At 43.1% G+C, this 22,480-nt stretch overlaps 1 protein-coding gene across 6 annotated transcripts in view; it reads right to left on the minus strand.

Moving 5' to 3' along the window:
- Positions 1-22,480, minus strand: part of PTK2 (protein tyrosine kinase 2) — a 347,400-nt gene that overhangs the window by 324,092 nt on the left and 828 nt on the right. For 4 of the 6 annotated variants that reach the window (XM_090040716.1, XM_090040718.1, XM_090040720.1 and 1 more), the window contains exons 2-3: positions 22,363-22,477; positions 1,346-1,405 (exon numbers count right to left, since the gene is read on the minus strand). The gene's annotated coding sequence lies outside the window, so the exon portion shown is untranslated. The remainder of the gene's footprint in view (positions 1-1,345; positions 1,406-22,362; positions 22,478-22,480) is intronic. The other 2 variants (XM_090040717.1, XM_090040722.1) reach the window with 1 other exon arrangement.

Below are 22,480 nucleotides of genomic sequence, written 5' to 3' on the forward strand. Positions count from 1 at the left end.
GTATTAGAGTAAATATGGTAGTAAACTGTGGGCTACAAGAATTAGTGACCAGATCCCTCAAGTTCTCCACTGATGACAGTCAAGTGCAAGAGAATTAGAAAAATAGAGTACAGGCAATCCTCAACTTACAACGTTTCCAGTTGCAACATTTCACACTTACAAAGTGTCATCCTGTTTCAGCTTTATGATGTCAGTTTCAACTTTACAACGCCTGATCCAATGTGATGCCATGCCAGCGAAAAGGTTTGCTGCGTCTCCCATCTCCCTGAAGAACATCTGTCTAAACTTCCTTGGACACTTTCTTTAAGAAAGCAGACAATACTGCAGAAAAACTTGCAGCCAAGACTCCTGAGAAGACTCCAGCCAAGAACCCCCCAAAAAGTCCAACCAAGAACCCTTTAAAAAGTCCAGCAAAGTCACCTCAAAGAAGTCCTTCCAAATCAATATGATTGCTATTTACAATATAAATACAGTAATGTAGCTACATTACTCGTCTATAATTGATCAAGTACAAAATTTTGGGGTATTTTTAGCAAAAATAGGGTATCAGGCCTTGGTTCAGGAACCAACCCCCCATTTATGACATTGTTTCTTATGAGAAAATTGGTTCCAAGTTAAAATGTTTCAACTTAAGATGCGGTTTTCAGGAACTAATTGTTGTAAGTCCGAGGACTGCCTATATATTCATTTTAACACATATATCGTACAAGCCTATGCCTATTGATCAAGTTATCTTGCGAAAGCACAGAAAAATTAAAGAGGCCAAGAATGGAGTCACATGTGATCAAGACCAGAAGAAGAGTTGGACAGGATACACATAGATCAAATGGCTGTGATTCTGAAGAAAGACTACAGCATCATTTTTCCTTTAGAGCACAGAAAATAACCTATGGAAATAAGGAATTGTTGAAATTCTTCTTCAGTATAAAAAGGTCATCCTGATGCCACATAGCACTCAGTTAAGCAGCTTCAGTAGACCAGGCAAGTTCCTACAAATGCCCCTTAGGCCAACCATTCGGTCTGACCTTAGCAAGCCCTTCACGCATTAGACGGGGCAAGAAAACTGTTTTTGGTTGGTTGGTTAAATCTTATAAAGCTTAAAGTTAAAGCTTTATAGGGCTCTGGTTTAAAAAATAACCTGCAAAAGTAATTATGGATTGTTGAAGGTTATGATTTTCAAAGACCTAAAATGAATTAATAAATAAAAGCCCCAACTGGAAATCAATGCCACTTGAGCTCCACAAACATCTGTAGGTTTTCTGAAAATCTAACCTTCATTTTATTTCATTCAGAATGAACAAAACACACTGAAAAATATAATTCACTCAAAACTCTCTCTGCATACCTTAAAATTTTTTTCCAGCTTTCAGTAAAAGGTAGAGCAGCACGGGACGGAACTTCAAATCTGAAATGATAATTGAGAATTGGTTAGGAACCTTTACAGACAACCCAAGTTTCATACGAGTCACATATACCTGAACACACCAAACTCAGCAAAATTAAGACAAAATAACATTGTGAATGAATGAACTGTGATAGTTAGCTGTATCAGTTGGTTGACAGAGAACATGAACTTTTCATTAAGGCTTGCACGAGCAATAACTTAAGTACATACTGTTTTTTGATATCCACTGGGGATGGAAGCAAATGCTTTTAGAACACTGGAGTGTATTGTGGAAAATAATGCATCTCCCCATCTTGTCTAAATGTGACAAGATACTTTGGAGACTCTTCTAATAATTTTGTTTTTTTAAGGTTTTGGGTGGGCAAATCCTAATACAACTTTAACAGCAATGAAAAATGTACTTTCAGTTTACATTAATTTTACGCATATGCCGTATATGGCAGAAAGCAACCTTGGTTTCTCCCCAAAATCTCTGCCCTGTGACAATGTGATAAAATCTCTGTGCTGTGACCATTTGAGTAGGGTGGGCTCAGCAGAGGAGACCACACCCTTACCCTGGCTCTTTAGGTAACTTGAGCTGGCTGCAGTCCTGAGGGAGGGGTCAACCTGCTCACTCTGCCTACTTGACTGGTACCTGGGTGAAGGGCATCTACCTGGTGGGCTGGGATCTGCCTGGTAACAGGTGATGTATTTCAAATTGGTTGGCTGACAGTCAACTGGGGCTGGCCTCCACTGGACCAGGTGAATGAGGTCACGGGGGCTATATAAGTTAGGATGGGTGAGGAGGCGCTCTCTTCGGCCACGAGGTGAGGCAGCAGCCATGCAGGGGACACAGGGAGCATGACCATCTAAAATTGGCTCTCTCCCCCAAACTCACAAGCTAGAAACTGCCTGCCTCCAGAGGGGGAACTTCACCAGCCTCTGGAAGATGCTTGTGAGTAAGCTACTCAAGATCTGATTAGATATCTAGCTGGCAGTAACTCAGATGCGTGATCAAAAGGCTACCTCAGCGAGACTGTTCGCTCTTCAGGATTTCTAGGATATTGCTCAATCTTGTACCCTATTTTCACCCTACCCCTGTAACCAATAAAGTCTTCCTTTGTGACTGGTATGGGAGACTTATTGAGGGGTGGGTCTAAATTATGCCTAAGGGACCCCTTAGGTCTGCAGACTAAGGGAGACTGTACTTTTTGCCCCCGGACTTGGGGAAGTGCCCCAAGTGCCTGTACTGGGTCGAGTACCCGTAGGACATTAGGCCTGCGTTTCCCCACGGACACAGGGCCAGGAGTGAGTCTATTCTTGGGGTGGTGGCGGCAACGTTACCCCCAGGCTAGCGTATGTGCTCCAGGAAGGGGTCGGGCCGGACATAAGGCGCCCCTAGGGAGGCATTCAGAGCCTGGCAGGTGGTCAGGAGCAGGGAGGTGGGCGGCTCAACGCAGAAGCGCCCCCTACTGGCCCGCCACACCGTATATACTGGGAACCCCTTATGGTAGACTCCAGGGGCCTTGGCAGATGTTACATTTATGACACAATTGATACATGAATTGCATCAAGCCACTTTCAGCCAATTTATGCATGGTGCTATGAAAGCTAAGTAGACATTCAAAAAGCCTGAGCCTGAATGGATTCAATCTTTGTAGGATAGTCTAACCTGCATAGACTGAACCAATTTGCAAGTGAATACACATTCACTGTTAACTCCGGAAATGCAGCCACATGCCTGCAGTGGCTCAGGCTAAAAGCTGGAGGAGGGGCGCTAGAGTGATCCCTCCCTTCCCTTTTGCAGCAGCAAGATTGGAGGGAAGCTGACCAGGAATGGGGGTGTGGCCAGGCCCTGCCAGGCTGCTGAGTATGATCGGGGAGGGTTTGGGGGTTGAAACCCTCACCCTGGCCTGCAGGGACCCCAGCCAGGGTGTGACTAGAATGGCAGGGGGGAAGCAGCCCTTTTCAGGTTTGCTGAAAACCTGGGGGTTGGGCGGGGGAGGGGGTGTGACCAGACACCACCCCAGGCAGCACCTCAGGCAATGGGAGAGGAAGGAAAGGGATTAAAGTCACCCTCTCTCCAACTGGCATAGGAACCCCAGCTGGGGTCTGCCCAACTTGCCCCCTGGCACGTGAGCAGCAGGTGGGGGAGAATGACCTGAGCCACTACCTGGGTAAGCTGTGGCAATGCCTCCCACTGCATAAGTGGCCAGCAGGAGGGAAACCTGGGCAGACCCTGGCTGGGGTCTCCATGCTGGTGGAAGATGGGAGGGGAGACAGGGGAGCTTAATCCCCCTCCTTGCCCCACTGTTGTCTGAGGTGCTGCCCAGCCTGGTTCTAGCCATGTCCCCCACAATTGAGCGGCCAATCAGATGGAAAGCCAGGCAGACCTCGACTGGGGTCCCCGGGCTGGTGGAAGAGGGGAGGCAGGGGGTTTAATCCCCATTTCCCTGAGCCTGCTGGCCCATGCCCGCCCCTGCCTCCTCCACTCCAGCGGGGAAAAGTCTGGCAGGGGCTGCTCTGCTCCTACCAGGCAGACCAGGTTGCACAAGCTAGGTTTCCTACCCACACCCCTACCGCCTAGGGAGCAGAGGGGCAGGGCCAACCCCGCTCTGCTCAAGCAGGCAGCACAGCCCAGTCCGGGGCTGCAAAGCATGCTGGGAAGCTGAGGGACTGTGATTCAGCTTGAACCAAGAGGTCTAGGACAGAAGTTCCATAAACCGGTTTCTCCTAAATCAGTTAAGTCTGATATGACATTCAACCAGGCTTCTCTTAAACCACTTTTTGGCCATTTTGAAACCAGCTTATGTGCACTGAACTTCTGTTCTGTTATAGATTTAAACCAGTTTCTGATCACCAAATTCCTGGTATGGTCTGGGTATAACTTTTGGTACAGGTGATAGAGAGGCCACCTGAGGGGGGAGGGGGTTCTTCTTGGCTTACTGCTCACAAACAGGGGAAGCGGTTGAGAATATGAAGACAGTATGAAGGTAACTTGGGTAAGTCACCATGAAATGATAGAATTCAAGACCCTAACAGGTAGAAGGATGGAGAGCAGAAGAACAAGGACACTGGACTTCAGAAAAGCAGACTTTAACAAAACTTGGGGAACTGGTGGGCAGTAAAGCTAAGCAGAGAAGGAGTCCAGGTGAGCAGGCTATACTGTAAAAAGGCCCTTTTGATGGTGCAAGTGCAAGCTATCCCAATGTGATAGAAAACTAAGTTCAACAGGAGACTAGCCAGGCAAGACAGCAATTTTTTTGTGGAGTTGAACCTCAGAAAGAGGAAACTTGGTCAGAGTATTAGGGAAAAATGTAAGAGTATCATATGGGCATAAAAGGGAAAAATTAGGAAGGCCAAGGCATCATTTCAGATGCAGTGATAAGGGACGTAAAAAGCAATAAAAAGGGATTCTACAAGTATGTCAAAAGTAAGAGGAAGACCAGAGAAACCATAGATTCCTTCTGGAGTGCAGTTCCAGATGATGCAGGGTTACTGGAGAACAGACACTTTTTTTACCTCCCTCTTTGCAAACAGGGGTAGCCACCAGATGACATGTGCAGCTGGCAAAGATAGGGAAGGCAGCTAAAGCAGCAGAAGAACAGGTTACGGATTACTTAGAGCAGCTAGATGCTTTCAAGGTGTTAGCATCAGATAGGCTGTACCACAGGGTACAAAATGAACTGGCTAAGGGCATTTCAGAGCTATTGATTATCCGTTTTGAGAACTTGATGAACTCTGATGATGTCCCAGATGACAGGGAAAGAGACAATATAGTGCCCATCTTTAAGAAAGGGAAGAAGTAGGATCTAGGGAACTGCAGGAGTACAGAGGTGTTCCTAGGTTCTGAGAAGCGCCTGAAGGTGAACAAGGTGATCAGAAATAGCCTGCACAGATTCACCAAGAGCAAGTCATACCTAATCAACATTATTTCCTTCTATGATAAGGTGACAGGCTCTGTGGATGGGGAGAAGCGGGGGAAGATTGGCAGATGCGATATACCTTGAGTTTAGCAAGGCTTTTGAAACTGTCTCCCTGTAATAGAGTGAAACCCAGTTACAGAGAAAGGAGGGAAAAGATTGGAAGATGGCCTGGCCCCATTAAAGCTAGAATCTTCAGGGGTCTAAGATCAGAAAGGGAGCCTAAGGAAGAGACAAGAAAAATAAAGTGGCAAGTTCCCCATAACTCAAGAAATGCTGAAACATTAAGGATTCCTGTCAGGTGGAGTGGAGTAACTTGGGTGAGTTCACCTCAGCAGAGAGAGAGGCTGCAGAAAAGCTGCATCACCCTCACCAGATGGAAGAAATGCCACAATGGAGAACAAGTTTCAGTTAGGATTTTTTTTTCCTTATTTGTTTGAGCAGTGGGCCCGAGGAGCTAAACCCAGAGTCTGGGCTGTGTCCATTTACCAAGTCAGAGGTACAGGCATGGAAGCCCTAAGGTACGAACCTGAGCTGAACACCAGGGCCTAAGGCCCTACTGTTGTGGGGTACTGGGTTGGGCAGTGTGTTAGCCAAGCCCAAGTTCTGGGTCCTGGGTGGTGGAGGGGTAGAAACCAAATAGTGGTTTGAAGAGTCTGGATGCCCCAAACCAACAGGCCCAGAGTGACTGTGGCCCAAAACAAGCTAGCAAAGTAACCCTGTAAATAAGACAACAGGGAGCCAGCAGACACCAGAAGTCCCAGCAAGTTGTGAGACCATGCCCTCAAGAGTCCCTCTCCACACCACCTCCTGGACACACTCTGTTTTGGGCAGAGACAGGAGACCTCCCAAACCACATTTTTCTTCCAGAGAGGAGTAGAAAGCAAGTCAGGACAGGGGAGGTTTATAAGTGGGCTGGGCAATGACAGGACTGGCCATGACAAGATGGAGAGTCCCTCCACTCAAGTCCTGACACGCTCCCACAACTTTCTCATTAACAAACTAAAGAAACACGGACTAGACAAAAGTAAAGTGAATATATAACTGGCTGGATCATCACACGTAATAAGTAGCCCTCAATGGCCCAATGTCTAGCTGGGAGAAGGTATCAAGTGGGATTTCCCAGGGGTCTGTCTTGGGTCTGGTAGGGTATCTTTACTAATGATCTGGACAATGGGATTGAGTGCACAGTTAGCAAATTTGCAAATAACACCAAGCTGGGTGGAACTGCAGACATTCTGGAAAGTAGGGCTAGGATCCAAGTCTACCTGGATTGATATTTCAGTCCCGCAAATGAGATTCAACAAGGGGAAATGCAGAGTTCGGCATTTGGGACAGAACAGCTACACAAACACAGAGCAATTGGATAGGCTGCAGTACTGCAGAGAAAGACTGGGGTTATAACAGATCATAAACTGAATACAAGCCAACAGTGTTATTTCTGCAACCCCCCTCCTCCTCCGAACACAAGGAACTTGGGTTTTATTAACAAGAGTGCCACTTGCAAATCAAGGCAAGAAAGTCCTCCACTGGTGAGGCCTCACCTGTAGTACTGTATCCAGTATTGGACTCCCACACTTGAAGAAGCATGTGGACAGATGGGAGAGTCCAGAACAAAACAACCAAAATAATCAGGGGCCTGGGAAGCAAGACTTGTGAGGAAAGGCTTAAAGAAGGCAGTACTCCTTCCCTTGTGGTGTCAGATGGCAAACAGGCAGGGAGGTGTAGAAATCTTTCCTCTGTGCAAAAAACAAGTTTATTTCCTACCTGTAGGGACTTTTTACCAACCTTAATTTTCCCTGAGCCTGCTGACGGGCATGTGAGTCCGAAAACTTGCAGAAAGAGATAATTTTTTTGCAATTTCTTAGTTGGTCTAATAAAAAGTATCATCTCTGAACCAAGAGTTCTACAGTTTTGCATTTCTTTTTGTCTCAGACCAACAAGACTACCAAATACATCCCTGAAAGTCTGGCCTGGCACATTTGTATCCTTGCTCTGCAGCCCACATGTGGTTTTCAACTTACTGGCCTAAACTATATTCCAAAACTATAGAAGAAGACCCCCCCCCCTTCTGGTTCTTGGGTTTCACACTGCAAGACTCATTGTGATCTGTCTTCTATAGCCGGGCTTTTCTAATGCCATCTACAGTTATCATGCATTTTTACACACACAGCTGTGCTCAATAGATTAAGGCAGACTAAATCTTACAGCACTGACTTCTGCAATGTCCAAAAACCAAGAGAGCATATGCACTGTGGTGAATGAAAGTCAAAAATACAGAAAAAAAGAGAAAAGAAATTCAGAGGAAATCTGGAAAAAGGATAGAAGAGAGAGAACTATGGAACTGATATAAAAGGAAACAACTTTTTCCTTTATAATACATAAATCTACAAGAGAAAGTTAATATAAAAACAATACAGAAAAGAAAATAAGGATGAGAAGGAAAATATTGAGACAAAGATTCATACAAACTTTAGAAGGGAACATAAGTAAAAGACAACCACAAATACTTTCAAAGCCTGTACATAAAATATCTACCAAAGTTTTAAAGTCTGAAAAATCATTTGTGAGGTCAAAGAAAGGAATGTACATTTGCTCTCTTGTCCCCACACCAATTATACAAATATATCTGAAGACTTTTTCAGAACACAAAATGCTAAAACGCCCCCTTAGAAACACTGAAGAGGAATTGCTGTTCGTGTGAGTACAGATCTCAGGAGTCCATTGAGCACACTTAAGTGTCCCTTCAGTGCATGCAGGGCACATCTTACAGGACAGCACCCATTTACCATGCTTCCACAATTGAAAAAGGGGCCATTAGCCAGCATCAGCCTAACTTGTATTCACAGTAAAGGCTGGAAAAGGAAGCTGATTAAGGATGTGTGATCCAATTCCTTCTGCAGCCAGCTTGCATGGTAGATGCCAAAGGAAGCTGTCTCATCCTAGTAAGGGAAAGCCAGTTTTCCCTCTGGAGCCAAGTTCAGTTTATTACAGCTTGAAGGGTTAGAGACACAAACTTCTTGTATCAAACGCTACTCACAACTGGCATGTAAAATATTTGGACTAAACAGAGACAAAAGGAAGAGTGGGGAATAGGTACAATGAACAGAAGGAAGCTATAAAAAAGGGAAAGAAAAAGAAAAGGCTGCATCATGTAGTTTTTTCTCCTGTAGAGAACTGGGGAATACCAAAGTTTAGAGATAAACCACAAATATATTTAAAGTTAATTATAGCAAGCTATTTGGTGACCATTATCAATCATTTTTAAAGTTAAAATTTTAAGTTTTAAAAATGAATAGACTGTTCTGAGCAACCAAATGTTAGTTTATACTGATATATATTACAGGCTATTTTGAAAATCCAGGTTTCTCTCCTATTTGAAATAAGAACCAAATTTTAAATATTGCAACTAAACAGAATCAGTTCAAGACTTCTCACGCTCTCTCACTTCATTTGTGACTGTGACCCAAGAAAACTAAGCTGGCAGATCGCATGCTTGGAAGCTACTGCATCAGTGACATCAATAGCAGAAGACAAAATATTGCTGCTGCTGCTCAGATTTCCCTAAGCCAGAGCTGTCCAACATCCAAATGATATTTTCTTTTAGACAGATATGGAATCCCTCAAACTTCATCAGTTTCCCAGGTTCAGTGATAAGGTCTTTTATCCTTGTTTCAAAGATACATTCCAACCTCAAAATTACCAGAAGCAATAGTCAGGCTATTGATCAGGGTGCAATTTTCACTTCCAACCCTGATCTAAATATGACACCTATATAGCAGCCAGGTATGTGAGTTGATGCAGAAGCCATCTGAGAAAGGTAATAATCATCAAGGCATCCATCAAACCCTGGGCTGACTTTAAAAAAAATCATCACTTGCAAGGACATTTAAGTTTGCAAGAGTTAGATGCTTTGGCACCTCCAGTATTATGATTTAGGTGCATCCAGAAAACTGCTACAGCCATACTGGCTTCATCTTAACTTCATTCCTGGGCTCAGACATCAGATGGATGCAATCCACAACATCCAGTTTGGTACAAAAGATGCACTGTACCTGAATATGGCTACCCAAAAAGCCTCCCACCAAACCACAGACTCACTGCCCACCTGGACCACTCCTGCCTCCTCCATTCAACAGTATAGTGCCAGGAGGGGTTCTATAGCAGCTTGTAGCCAAGCATTTGACAGTCTTATAAAGTCAAGCTTAAGCTTTAACAAGATCCAACACAATCACAAACTCGCATCAAAAGCAACAAAGCAAAGACATGGATCCATGTTCACCATGACTTTGTACTCATGAGACTCATTACCTGTTAAAACTTGCTGGTTAGAAATAAATCAAGGAAAGCTTTTGATACCTTTGAAAATACTTCAACCATAATTTTAAATTTTCTACTGTAATTACATTTCAAATCAGTCTGTAAGAAAGCAAGATGTCCAGTTCAAAAATCTAATCATGTTATTTCAAATGACAGTTCTGTATAAGTACTCATATAATACACAGACAAGGTTCTCTGGGTAAATCCAATACCTTTTATTAGACCAACTAAAATTGGTCTAATAAAAAACTAATAATAAGAGATCAATACAAGATCTTCTACATGGAAATATCATATTATATGCAAACATTCACCACACTTTCCCCATGTTTCTCACTTTCATTTTGACTGTCCTCCAAACCACTTGTAATGACTCACTTTTTTCAGCTGATCTTCCAACACAGACCTCTGTTCCAGCACCCATATTGTCTTGCCTGATTTTGCCATCTTCAGTTATCCCAGAACTAACTACTAATGCAAGTACTGATTGTTTTAACTAACTTAGATGCTGTGATCTTATTACAACTACATGATTCAAAGCAAAGAAAACTACATTTGTGAATTCAGTAACCCCAAACACAAAACTTTTGTCTGCAAAGAACGGTTAAATGTGCTATAGAAATCCAAAACTCACCCTTTAAATATCTGGGGGAAGGGCAGTGATAAGTTTGAAGAAAATAGTGAAAAGATTTTTTTTTCAAGTTACCAATATTTTAAAACACAGTTTTTCCTCCCTCTTTTTTAAAAACAAAGAGAAATGAAATACATCACCCTTATCTTGGGAGTAGCCTCTTTCCTTAAGAAACCAGCTTCATCTCTCTAATTACCTGCTTCTCCTATACCTGATGCAGTGATTTCTATGTAGTTGCCACTACATAGTCTATAATGCCATTAACCTCCCCTAACTTAAATTCCTCCTAAGGACTCTTTTTTTTTCCCCCCCATGATGCTTACAAATAAAAACAGGTGACTAGTAGCACCGATGTGTCTCTCTTATTACAATCACTGTGGAAACAGTTTGAGAGGTGTGGGCATTAAGTCACTAGAATTAAAGGTAAAAACACTTGCTAGGGAATTTAGTCTAACTTAAACCACTCCTGGCACAAATATAAAGTAATAAAACACCATCCTATTGTCAGTCTAAGCACCCTTCCAGGTTGCATCCTTTGTCTTCATTCTTAGACTGATAGCATCATGGGGCAATTTGGTGTGTCACATTTTCTTTTGTCAAATAACACAAATGCTAAAAAAATTCAAAATGTGTGCCACTATAGTATTTAAGAGAATGCAAGCACATAAAGCTAAGGAGTAAACCTCAGGACACTACCACGGTAACAGCAGAGGCTGGTGATTCTCAACCAGGGTGATCCTGTACCTTGGGGTGCCTCGAGATCCTTTCAAGGATCCCACAGACTTTTAGCAGTTCAGGGTGCAAACATGATTCACAAGATACACCCAGAGATTTCAAATACAAATCCACAATGTCAAAAACATCTTCACCTGTTGCAACTTTTCAAGTTCTTTGCAACCAAACAATTGCTCTATTACTCCAAAAGCTAGTGAAAGCTAAGAGCTGGTATTTTTTTTGAGGGATAGATTGAGTCTAATAAGCTAAAGCCCCAAGTTCAAAAAGGTTAAGAAACACTGCCTTAGAGGCGGACTGGTTCAGAAAGGCATGAGTTTTCACAGGCAACAGCCGAGTTTATTTGACAACGTATGTTGTTGCCTATGAAAGCATATGCCTTTCTGAACCAGTTAATCCCTAAACCACATTGCCCATTACTTTTTACCTATGCCAGTGGCTCTAAATCTCTTAAGACTAAAGGCACCCCTTGGGAAATGCCAGCTCTTCCTTTTAACTCATTTTTTGACTACGAAAAAATACTAGAGCAATTATTCTGTTGCAAAGAAGTCAGAAAGACCAGAACAGGTCACTATGAATTCCTATATGAAATCTCTGGGTGTAGGTGTTTGTACAGTGAACAGTGCTAATATTGCACAGCACGCAGCAACACCCTAAAAGGACCACGTCATGGCACCCTGACTGAAAACCACTGCTCCCAGGTGCCACCCTGCATATGTTCTAACTAACTTCAGGTTGACAAAGCTAGCCACTTCTCAATAACAGCAAAGGAAGCACATAAATTCCTATTCCTGTTTTGTTTTATTACATGAAATGTTTAACCGGCACCATAAAAATATCAGATGTGCAACAGAGCCTGAAAATCTTGAATGTCTAGAAATTCTGGCTTTAAATGGTTGAGTATTCTATTCAAATATGGCATGTGATCTGTCACAGAAACCCTCCTGTATACATACACAAAGGTAGCAATCATAATCCTCCTTTTATGCTTATTAAAATTAAGTTTAAAAAGTCTTTAGACAGTATCTTACATGAGAAATTATTATATAAACTGAAATTAATAATCACAAAGATATACTGTATTAAATTCAAGGTCCTCTTGGAGTAAAGACAATCTCCCAATAATTATTCTATACACAGAACATTTATAAGTTTGTTATAAATGAAGAATCATCTTAAGTGTGTCCCCACTGCAGCACGGAAAGCAGTGGTAGAGGGGCAGGCAGTAGGGGGCACAGGCAACTTGCACCTGACGCCTTCCCCTCCACTTCACTAATCCAGCCTTTTGCCTCCCCCCTGCAGCCTTACCCCACCCCACCGATTTCTCCCTCCTTCATCCCACATCACTTCTGCCCTGCCACTGCCTCAGGCCCCCTCCCTCACCTCATGCCTCTTAGCCTATTCCCCCCCACCCTCCACTTCCCCTTACTCCAGCACTGGCAGCCTCTGTCCCCAGTCCAGCCTGGGAAACAGAGCATAGCCCCCACCTGGCCCCATACCAGTAGCATGGAGCTGGCACTGCTGCTACAGGGGCTGGGGTGGGCTACAGCCGTGTTCCATGCTCAAGGGGGGGGCAGGAGGGGAGGCACAGAGGGTAGCAGAGGCTGTGGAGAAGGGAGCAACGGGAGCCCAAAGTTGCTGGGGGGAGGGAAAAGGTTGGGCATAAAAATAAAGTGGGGGGGGGGGCGGCAGCAGCTGTAGTTCCCACCCCAACCCAGGGTTAGAGCTGGGGCCAGAGCTGCATAAACTGCCTGCCCCCCCTCCCACCCAGTTCCAATATGAGGGGCTTCCCTCACCCATGTTGAATGGGGAAAAACGTCATCTTGGAATCAAGTAAATATGGTATATGAACACACAGTATGACTAGATACTTATAGCAAATGATTAAACAGAACTTACCAAATAATATGAACCACACGGAATTTGGTTTGTGGTTTTAATTTTAAGTGACACAATTTGCACTGAAGGTTTACATGAATTCCATAAGCTTCTCTCTTACCTCAGTCTTTAGACTTGAAGGTAGCTTTCTCTGCACCCTACAGTTAATCCTTCTTTTAAGGCTGCCTGAAGCTCCAGATACCACTATGATACTAATTCTGCTTCTCTTGAATATTAAAGGGTTGAGTTGAGTTCATAAAACAGTGCTTACACATCAATTAGATCTTGGATCATTTTGTCCTTTATTTTATGTCCACGCAGAAGTCTCTCAGAATGAAGGATATTTCATTATTAGTCTCTAGTTAAGGCCACAATGGGATAACTACAGAAAAATAATAGGTAGTTGATTCATTACTCAATTTTTTACCAGAACTAAACTATGTAATTTACATAGTTTAGTTAGTAGAGACTTAAGTTCCAAAAAACTCAATACTGAACAGCAGCACGCTTCTGACCTGCCACTTTAAAAACAGATCCACTAAAGATTACATTCAAGAGGAAGCCTATTGTTGTATATCAAAGCATGAACTAGAGCAGGCTGTCCAACCTCCAGGCAGCCGGGGCCTGCACACAGCACAGCTTGCAAATCCGGAGGGCCGCAAGCTGCATAGACTGGCAGACTGGTAGTCAGCTCTGCACCCCAACCCCACAGCACAGGCATCTTGGCTTCCTCCACTGACTGCAGGCAGCCTGGCTCCCTATTTCACCACACGTGCAGCACAAACAACATGGCGTGTTATATTTTGAATGGAGCCAAGCTAACAATGGACTAAAGACCACATTCATTATGTGAATGGCATTACTAGAAGGAGAGACCTAAACTGGGTTAGTACTAATCTGGATAGGTAAATCCATTTTTAAAAGTCTCTTAGATGTATAAAAAAGAAACAAAGGGGGGGGGGGACTAAAAATGGCTGTGTATCAAATTGTTTGCAGAAATCTCACCATTAGCACATGCTTGCAAAATAAAGGTGCTAAAAAATGAGTGCTACAAAACATTAAAATCCAGCAAATGTGCACATATATGAAGCAGCATGACAACTTCATTTATGGAAAGATTGTACTGAGTATGTCATCTCTGCAGCTATAACTGAAAATAGCATCCTATAAAGAAAATAACCCCCATCCCCCCCACCTCAGGGGATTTAATGTCAGTTCACCAAACATCAGTTAACAGAACTGTCTGGATAATAAGGACAGGAAGGACAAGGACTAAGAGACAAGATTATACAATTTCAGTCAGTTTTTTAAACGAATTTTGAAATTTGGTTAATTTTGAAGACACTCACCTTCCTTTAGTCACTAACATAATCATAACAACTGCATGTACAGCTTTAGTTATGTATATCCATGTAAAGCGTTTTCTAGGATTCTCAGGCATAATTTTGGAGAAAACATTTGAGAAAAGACATGGTAAAAGTCTGGCGAGCAAGGTCTGGAATGGGATGTCAGATAAGGACTGCATGGAAGAACAGAGGGAGTGGAAAAAGGTGAAAAAAGCATTACCAATTTTGCAGGTTGGGTGCAGCAGAAAGGAAAAAGACAAAAGGGAGATTGTAGACAGGGTACTTGGCTAAAGACCTTGCTAGGACCTTGAAACCTATGACAAGAAATTTCTGCCCAATATGGGAGAAATGATGACCAAAATTCATAGTGGCCCAATTAATGTGGAAAGAAACAACATGCCTACAATGGCACTCCTAACAGGAGTAGAAACCACAAACTCCATATCAAGGAGCCTACAGCAACCAGGAAACTACCTTATGTCCTGAGACCCACAAAAGCAGGATTAATTTTCCTGGATGAAGTTCAACAACACAGGACATCAGGAGGCGCTACTTCACTGTCAGGGCAGCTAGGATCTGGAACCAACTTCCAAGCAAAGTGGTGCTGGCTCCTACCCTGGGGGCCTTTAAGACAAGGCTAGACAATCATGTTACTGAGGTCATTTGACCCCAGTACTCTTTCCTGCCATGGCAGGGGGTCGAACTTGATCTGCTCAGGTCCCCTCCGACCCTACTAACTATGAAACACTGCCATAGAAAGTTGGCAGAAGTTATATAATCCTTTAAGTAATAAACCATGAAAGACATAGCTTAAGATCCCTCCAACCAGTGTGTTATCTCAGAAGAACAGATTCATTTTTCAGATGTGCTATATTATCCCCTCCCTCTTGTCCACACTATTTTTTTTTTAGTAAAAGTAAATTCTAAATCAACACTCAGAGGTTAATAAGGACATTAACAAGTGTGAAAACTTCAAAGACTGACACTCCAAGGTTCATACTAAGCAACACGACTACACCTTCCATGAACAATTTTGTTCCACCATCATACATCTTTTTACTCCCTTGACAAATAAACACTTGGTTTTGACATCAGCAAATTATGCCTTAGGTAATTGTTATTCCTGCTGTAAGGACAGAAGATCTGAGATGCAGAGAGATTCAACTGATTTATCTCAACTCTCAGAATCACAGGCTTGTAATCATACAAGCCTATAGGGACTGGCAGGAACAGACCTCTGGTCTTACAGGCTCCATCCCTGTACTTAAAATCAGCCTTTTCCATCTTTTACCTAAAAATACGCCAGCAAGTTTATTAGGCATTAGATGCTGGACTACCAAAATGAGAGGTCCTCAAGTTAAGAGTAAGAATTACTATAAAAGTACTACTTATTAGAGTTATAAACCACCCTTCCTAACAAATGCTCAGGGGAGCTTACTATAAGAGACAGAAACAACAATGTTTAACATTAAACAAAAAATGAAAACTGAACAATGAAGGTACACACTGGACTTCAAGGGACTTTAAAATCACATTTAACCTCATTTCTCATTTGCTGCTGGTCCAGTATCCCTGACTCTGTTCCTCTCTTTGGAGGGCAAAGTGCAATGCTCACACTGCAGAAATGAGTTGGTGTGGAAGAAAGATAACAGGATGAAGCAGGAGACTGTTATGGTCTCAGGCAGTAAAGGACAAGGAAAAAAGAAGAAAGTATAAAGATGCTACAAAAGAACAATTATCCTACTACAGACACTGCCCTTTGTCACTCACAGATAAGCAGCACAGCCACAAGGAAAGCCCACAGTACTACCAGAAGTATCAGGCTGTTAGGGAACGGTTGAGTCAATTGACCAAGATTAGGAGCCTTACTCTGAACATGATTATTTCAGGAACAATAAGTGAAACACTTTCACTTGAGTGGAACTCTGATATGAACTCTGCTACTCTCAACTGAAATATAAACAAATGAAGGCACATTAGAGACAGAGAAAGACGCCTTATCTTAAAGAGGAAATAAACAAGAGGGGACATAATTATATAAAAAATAATAAAAACAGAGAAAAAGGAGGAAATTGATGCTCTTAAACTCCCACATAACAGAGGACATCTGATGAAAATGAAGTGGTGCAAATGCTGTGGTTAAAACATTTGCTCTTTTTAAATAACGTAACTCAATTCTACAAAGTAACTGGCAAAAACTTTACTAGGATTCAACATTTATATGGGCTTTGGTGCAGGCCACGCAAAGGAGGAGAAGACCTAAACAAAAAGGGAAAAAAAAAAAAAAAAAGAAGAGAGCCCTTCTCATTCCATAGTATAATCTAGTCACAAAGAACAGAATTAGGAAGGAACTTTATTTATACAGATTACATTAGTCCATTACAGGTGTTCTTGGACCTTTCACAAGAACATCTGTGGGAAATGGGATTTCTCGGTAGATGAACTCGAGGTCTTTCCTGGAATGGCAAAAGTTCTATTTGCAGCTTCTACATTTATTGCCCTCAACTGCAATGCAGAAAGGGTTTATGAAGGAATGAGAGCCAAACATCTACGTCCATGGGATAAAGTATGGCTGCCTTCTTCCCTCCTCCTCTTAAGCTCTAATTTAGAAAACCACCTTAGGTTAAAAAAAAATATAACCACCTGACACAAAGAACCTATCATTTAGCTCAGTAATGGCCAGTCTTTTTGTTAGGCGTGCCACCAACCAGCCCTACACCCTACCCAAATTCTGCTCCAATCCCTTCCCCAATTTGCTGCTCTGCTTTCTGTTCCCTTCCCTGTGCTTCCTGCCTGATCTGCTGTTCTGCTTTCTATCTGCTGCTGTGCTACCTGAACCCTCCCCAATCTGTTGCATGCCACACACGCAGGCTGCCCATGCCACGTGTGGTACCTGTACTACAGGTTGTCCACCTCTGGTTTAGCTCATTCTAGTCCTTGGCTAGCTTCATTTTGATTCCCTTTTACAACCCAAGTTCCTTGGGATCTCAGCACCATGGGAAAGGGGGATGAAGCATCAGTAGCAGCTGCTACACAACAGGCTGCCACCCCCTTCAAACCATTCTAGGTTTGAAGGAGTCCAGGGATAGGAAGTCAACTGGGCCCTTCCTTTCTTAGGCATTCGGTGGCCTAAGCTCTCTTGCTTCCAACAAAAAGGGAATCCGAAGAGTCTGGTGTCCAAGGTAACCAGAGAAGGAAGTGCATGTAGCTGGCAGACAACAGGCATGTTGATATAATTGGAGAAAGAGTTAAAAGGCAAAGCTGAGTGGTATGTACGCTAGAAGGGAGGGACAGGCTACAAGTAGATCTAGACAGGTTACATGGCTGGAGAGATAAGAATAGGATGAGATTCAATACTGACAAGGTGCAGGGTACTGAACCTGGGGAGGAAGAACCAGCAGCATACCTACAGGTTGGGGAACTCCCTTCTCATCAGTGAAGAGGCAGAAAGGGATCTTGGAGTCATTACTGATTCCAAGATGAAAATGGGCCACCAATTTGAGGATGTGGTCAGTAGGGCTAACCGCACTTTGCCATGCATCCACAGATGCATCACAAGCAGGTCCAAGGAGGTGATCCTCCCCATCTATGAGACATTGGTCAGGCCCCACTTGGAGTACTGCGTCCAGTTCTTAGCGCTGCACTTCAGAAGGGATGTGGACAGCATTGAAAGGGTCCGAAGGAGGGCAACTAGTATGGTCCGGGGGCAGCAGGGCAGGCCCTATGAGGAGAGGCTACAGGACCTGAACCTGTTCAGCCTCCACCAGTTCCCCTCTCAGCCTTCTCTTGTGGCCATCTATAAACTTGCCAAGGGGGACCAGCAGGCATTGGGAGAGTCCCTGTTCCCCCAAGCACTACCAGGGGTAACAAGAAATAATGGCCATAAGTTGACTGAGAGTAGATTAAGGCTAGATATCAGGAGGTGCTACTTCACAGTCAGGGCAGCTAGGATCTACAACCAACTTCCAAGAGAAGTGGTGCTCACTCCTACCCTGGGGGTCTTCAGAAGGAGGCTAGACAGACACCTAGCCGGGGTCGTTTGACCCCAGAATTCTTTCCTGCCCATGGCAGGGGGTTGGACTTGATGATCTGCTCAGGTCCCTTCCAGCCCTACCAACTATGAAACTATGTACAAAGCACCGCACTAACACAGCCATGCTGCTCCCAATCAGGAAACTAGCACGTGCCAAGCAGACATGCCTTTCTTCAGCACAGCACTGCCTTGAACTGGAAAGACATACCTGAGGAAGTCCACTACATTTCTTCTTGCCACCCTAGGTTGCACTGGCTGGACCAGCAGTCAGCTCTTATCTGCACTCTTATAGGCTTCCTATATGTTGCCAGGATGACTTCTCTCCCTCACTAACAGAATGAGATAAATCCCTTTTTCAGACAGAAGAAACAGTGGACATTCTCGCCTACCAGCTGGCCAAAAGATGTACAGAGACAAGAAGGGGCAGCTCCATCAGGTCAGCTACTACAAGCTCTGCAAGGGCAGGAAGAATGTGCTTAGCATTTGGGCAAGCAGCTGACTTGACTTCTTCCAAGTCATCAATGTTTCACCAGAAGGAAATGCTGATAATTCACTAGCACATTCTGAAGCAAAAAAAGGGAAAACCTAGCATGGGGTGCCACAATGAGATAAATCAGAATCTAATCAGGGAACGAGGATTAAGCTTTAAACTGACCTACAGTACTGTGTGAGACACTGAAGTTCTGTAGCAAAAGGAAACTCTGGAATACTAGTCAGTCCCCCGTCTAGCCAAACCAAGGAAACTCGTTCCTTCTGCATCAAAATCTTATTCAGGGTCTTTCCACAAGTGCTTTTAACACTGAACCCAACATAAATGAGAGGCATAAGCAAGCAGAAGGGACAAGAGAACAAATTTAAGAATAAACACACAAAAATACAGAGTAGAAGAAATGAGGAGGAACAAAAAACTATGCAGAGTTTCAAGGCTGAGAGACCCTCTCCATTTCCATCCCTGGATACTGTTACATTTAAGTGAATTCTGTTGTGCACCATATTTAATACTGTTGTTATTAAGGAAAACAACATAAAGAGAAAGAATTACAGTATTTACTTAAATATAAAACAAGGTTTCCCCCTCAGTCAGCATGGCCCCTTGTCTTACATTGCATAGGAAGTGGAGGGGGAAGCCAGCAGCTGCAGGAATCAGATCCACAGCAGCCTCCTGCCCACCCTCCACCCCCATTTCCCCTAGGCAGCTTGCGTCCCACTGCACACCAATTTCCTCCCCCTTATTGTCAGGCTCTGCTTCGCTTGGCTCAGCAGCACCAACACTGCAGGGCCAGGCAAGGGCTGAGCTTCCACATGTTGTGCTCCAAAAGCCGTATTTGACAACTGGGGTGAGGGCAGAGACTGGGGGAAGGAGGGAGGGAAGAGGCAGAGACTGGGGGAGCTGGGGGTATGGTGGTACAGTTGCCAGGAAGGCTGCAGAGGGAAGTAGTGGGCAGGGCAAAAGACAAGAGGGCCACCTGACCGCCTGCCTCCAGCCACTGCTTCCTCTGCTGTAGCATGGGGGAGGATTCAAACCAACCCTCCAAACAATACTTAGATTCCATACTTGGAAAACTATAACAAATTTATACATTTTCCATGTAGAGAATTTAATTATTGGGGGGTCATCTTGTATTTAAGAAAATGATACTTGCTATCCAGAGCCCCAGAATCCTTTAACATGGTCTACAATTGCAGCCTTAGCATCCCTCCTACGTCTCCTACCCCAGGCTGCTTTCTTCTCTCTACCTGCCTACAACTAGTCAGCACACACACCAGACTGAATTTCAGACCCTGTTATCCTCATCCTTCACAACTTCTCAGATGTTTATAATACTATTACTTAAGCCCTCCAGTCCAAAAGTCTGTAACAAGTGAAGGAGGGCAAGTATCTCCCCTGGTTCTCCTATGTCTTTGAGGTCATATATCCTTATTCTCCCATTTGAAGAATTGTGTCCTTGGCAGGGAGTGCAGGAAAGAGCCAACACCAGCTCTTCTACCCATATAATGCCAGCCATCACCTCTGACCTGTCTCCCTCCACCCAACACACAACCTCAGCCTGGCTCTTCAAGACTGCCCCCAGGATGTTCCAGTACCAATTTACATTTGGTTTATACAGCTCTTAGCAGAAGGTGTGGGGCAAATCCTGTTCATGCCCATTTCCTTCTGGCGCCATACAAACAGGGGATTAAACCCAGCAATGCTTGATGAGTCTAAATGATCTCAAATTTACACATGCAAAAAGATCAAAGAAAACAGTTAGACTGAAAAGAGCTGAGTATTACTTAGTGCCCACATCATGGTGTGCACTAAGCTGTGGTAGGTGGTGAAGAAAGGCAAATACATTTCCTACTTCAATTTAAAACACAGGGGGGGAAAACAACACACAAAGGTGCAAAAGAAAAGGTTCTGGAATAAGTTTTATAAAGAAAACAGCAACAAAGCTCTTCCCTCCCAACCTTGAAAAGGCAGTCTCCCAAGGTGCCACCCTGCCCTATCTTCCAACTGGTTCAGAGACATCAGCTTTCATAAGCAACAGGTGCATTGCCTCGAAAAGTGTAATACAGAACCACAGGTAGACTGTACATACAATCATTTCTATTTCCTGTCCTCAGCCTAAGTTCAGTATTTCTATGTAAAATCCACAATGCTATTAACCACAACAGTACCCAAAAATACCGACTTGAAACTACTGGTGTTTTGTTCATATTTTAGCTTTCTAGAAGTTAACAACTGTTAGGAACAGAACTCAAAGTCATAAGTGGATTCAATTTAGAGAATAAAACAGCTAGTCTGTGCAAGTCAAAATTCATTAAGTGCTATGTGCGAGTCGCTGCAGTTCTTCAGGGTGACCTGCTTTCATTTTAAAGCTGTCTATCAGAATGATCCTGTTAAAAAAGTCACATGTAGATGTTTACTTTTTAAGGTCTTAAACATTAATTAAACTATTTTTATGACTTTACACTAATATAACAGTGTTTTGACAAACCTCAACAGTGTTTCAGATTTAAAATATTAGCACACGTTATGTAAACTAAATAGAAAGTGCAGACAAACAAACTTCAGTTTTCAATGAAGTAAAAGATACATGAAATGAGGGAGAAAGGGAGGGGGGAAAGAAAGAGCAAACCAGACTCCAGATTTAAAGCTTTTCACAATTAATATTCTAGGGTGTTATTTGAGAGACTTGTTCAAGTGCAGTTTCCAGCCTGGAACATTCCTTTTAACAAACAGTTTGCAAGATGTTTTTCAAGCTTTTTAAGTCATTTTCAATGGATGAAGATACAGCAGTTCTACAGACAAACAGCTACCCATATTGCAAGATATGATCAATGTATGATGAACTGTCAGAAGTGCTGTAAGGTTAAGAAGCAAGAACTATTTTGCTAGTAAAGTTAAAATTTTACAAGATCTCAATATTCAGGCGTGATAGACTATGACAGCAGTAGCCTATTTATAACAAAAACCAATATACTGTGAAGTGTTCCTATCTGATCATTTTTGTGTTGTTTCATTGCCAGCAGCTGTTGATGAAGCAGATATTACATCTTTAAAAAATATTTGGAGGATACAGAACATTTGCTATTGTGGGGAAAAGGCGTTTCCACGAATCCCAAGGGATACGAAATGAGTTATAACATCCTGCATCTCAATCCTCATGCTACACTTTGTCAAAGACAGCACTGCCATGCAAAGCAGTAACTGGAAAGGGAGGGAGGAATATTGATTTTTACGTTGTTTTCTGCAACATGCAAGGAAAGGGATTTCATTAGTTTCGCAGACATTTCTGGAGATGTTCAAATTCAAAAAAGAAAAAAAAAAAGTTACACACAGAATTGAAGCCATTAAACGATAGCGCGCTACTCACTCCAGGAGAGTAATTTTTGCTTAATACCCCCATTCCCCCCAAAAAAGACTGCTCTTGAATAAATCACTAGCTGAGTAGAAAATGCAATCCCAAGCATGCTCCTGTTCGTGTGTTAGTCATTATCATGCATCGAAAACGTAATGAAAAAGACACCAAACTCGTAACAGTATCAGATAGAGATTTTAAGACGGAATTTCACAACTTTAAACTATGTCAATGCAAACATTTCTTTCACGAGGTGCAAATTCACATGCCGACCTCATCGAAGAGCACGAGATCTACGAAACCTTCGCCCGCAGTTTTCCGATCTCATTGGCTTGCACATCGACGTAATCCACTGTGTGCGTTCAGTGCCTTTAATGACACCCGGGGCCTA

This window comes from Crocodylus siamensis, chromosome 3, assembly GCF_052110815.1.
Source record: "Crocodylus siamensis isolate JL-2025a chromosome 3, ASM5211081v1, whole genome shotgun sequence".
Classification (NCBI taxonomy): Eukaryota; Metazoa; Chordata; order Crocodylia; family Crocodylidae; genus Crocodylus; species Crocodylus siamensis.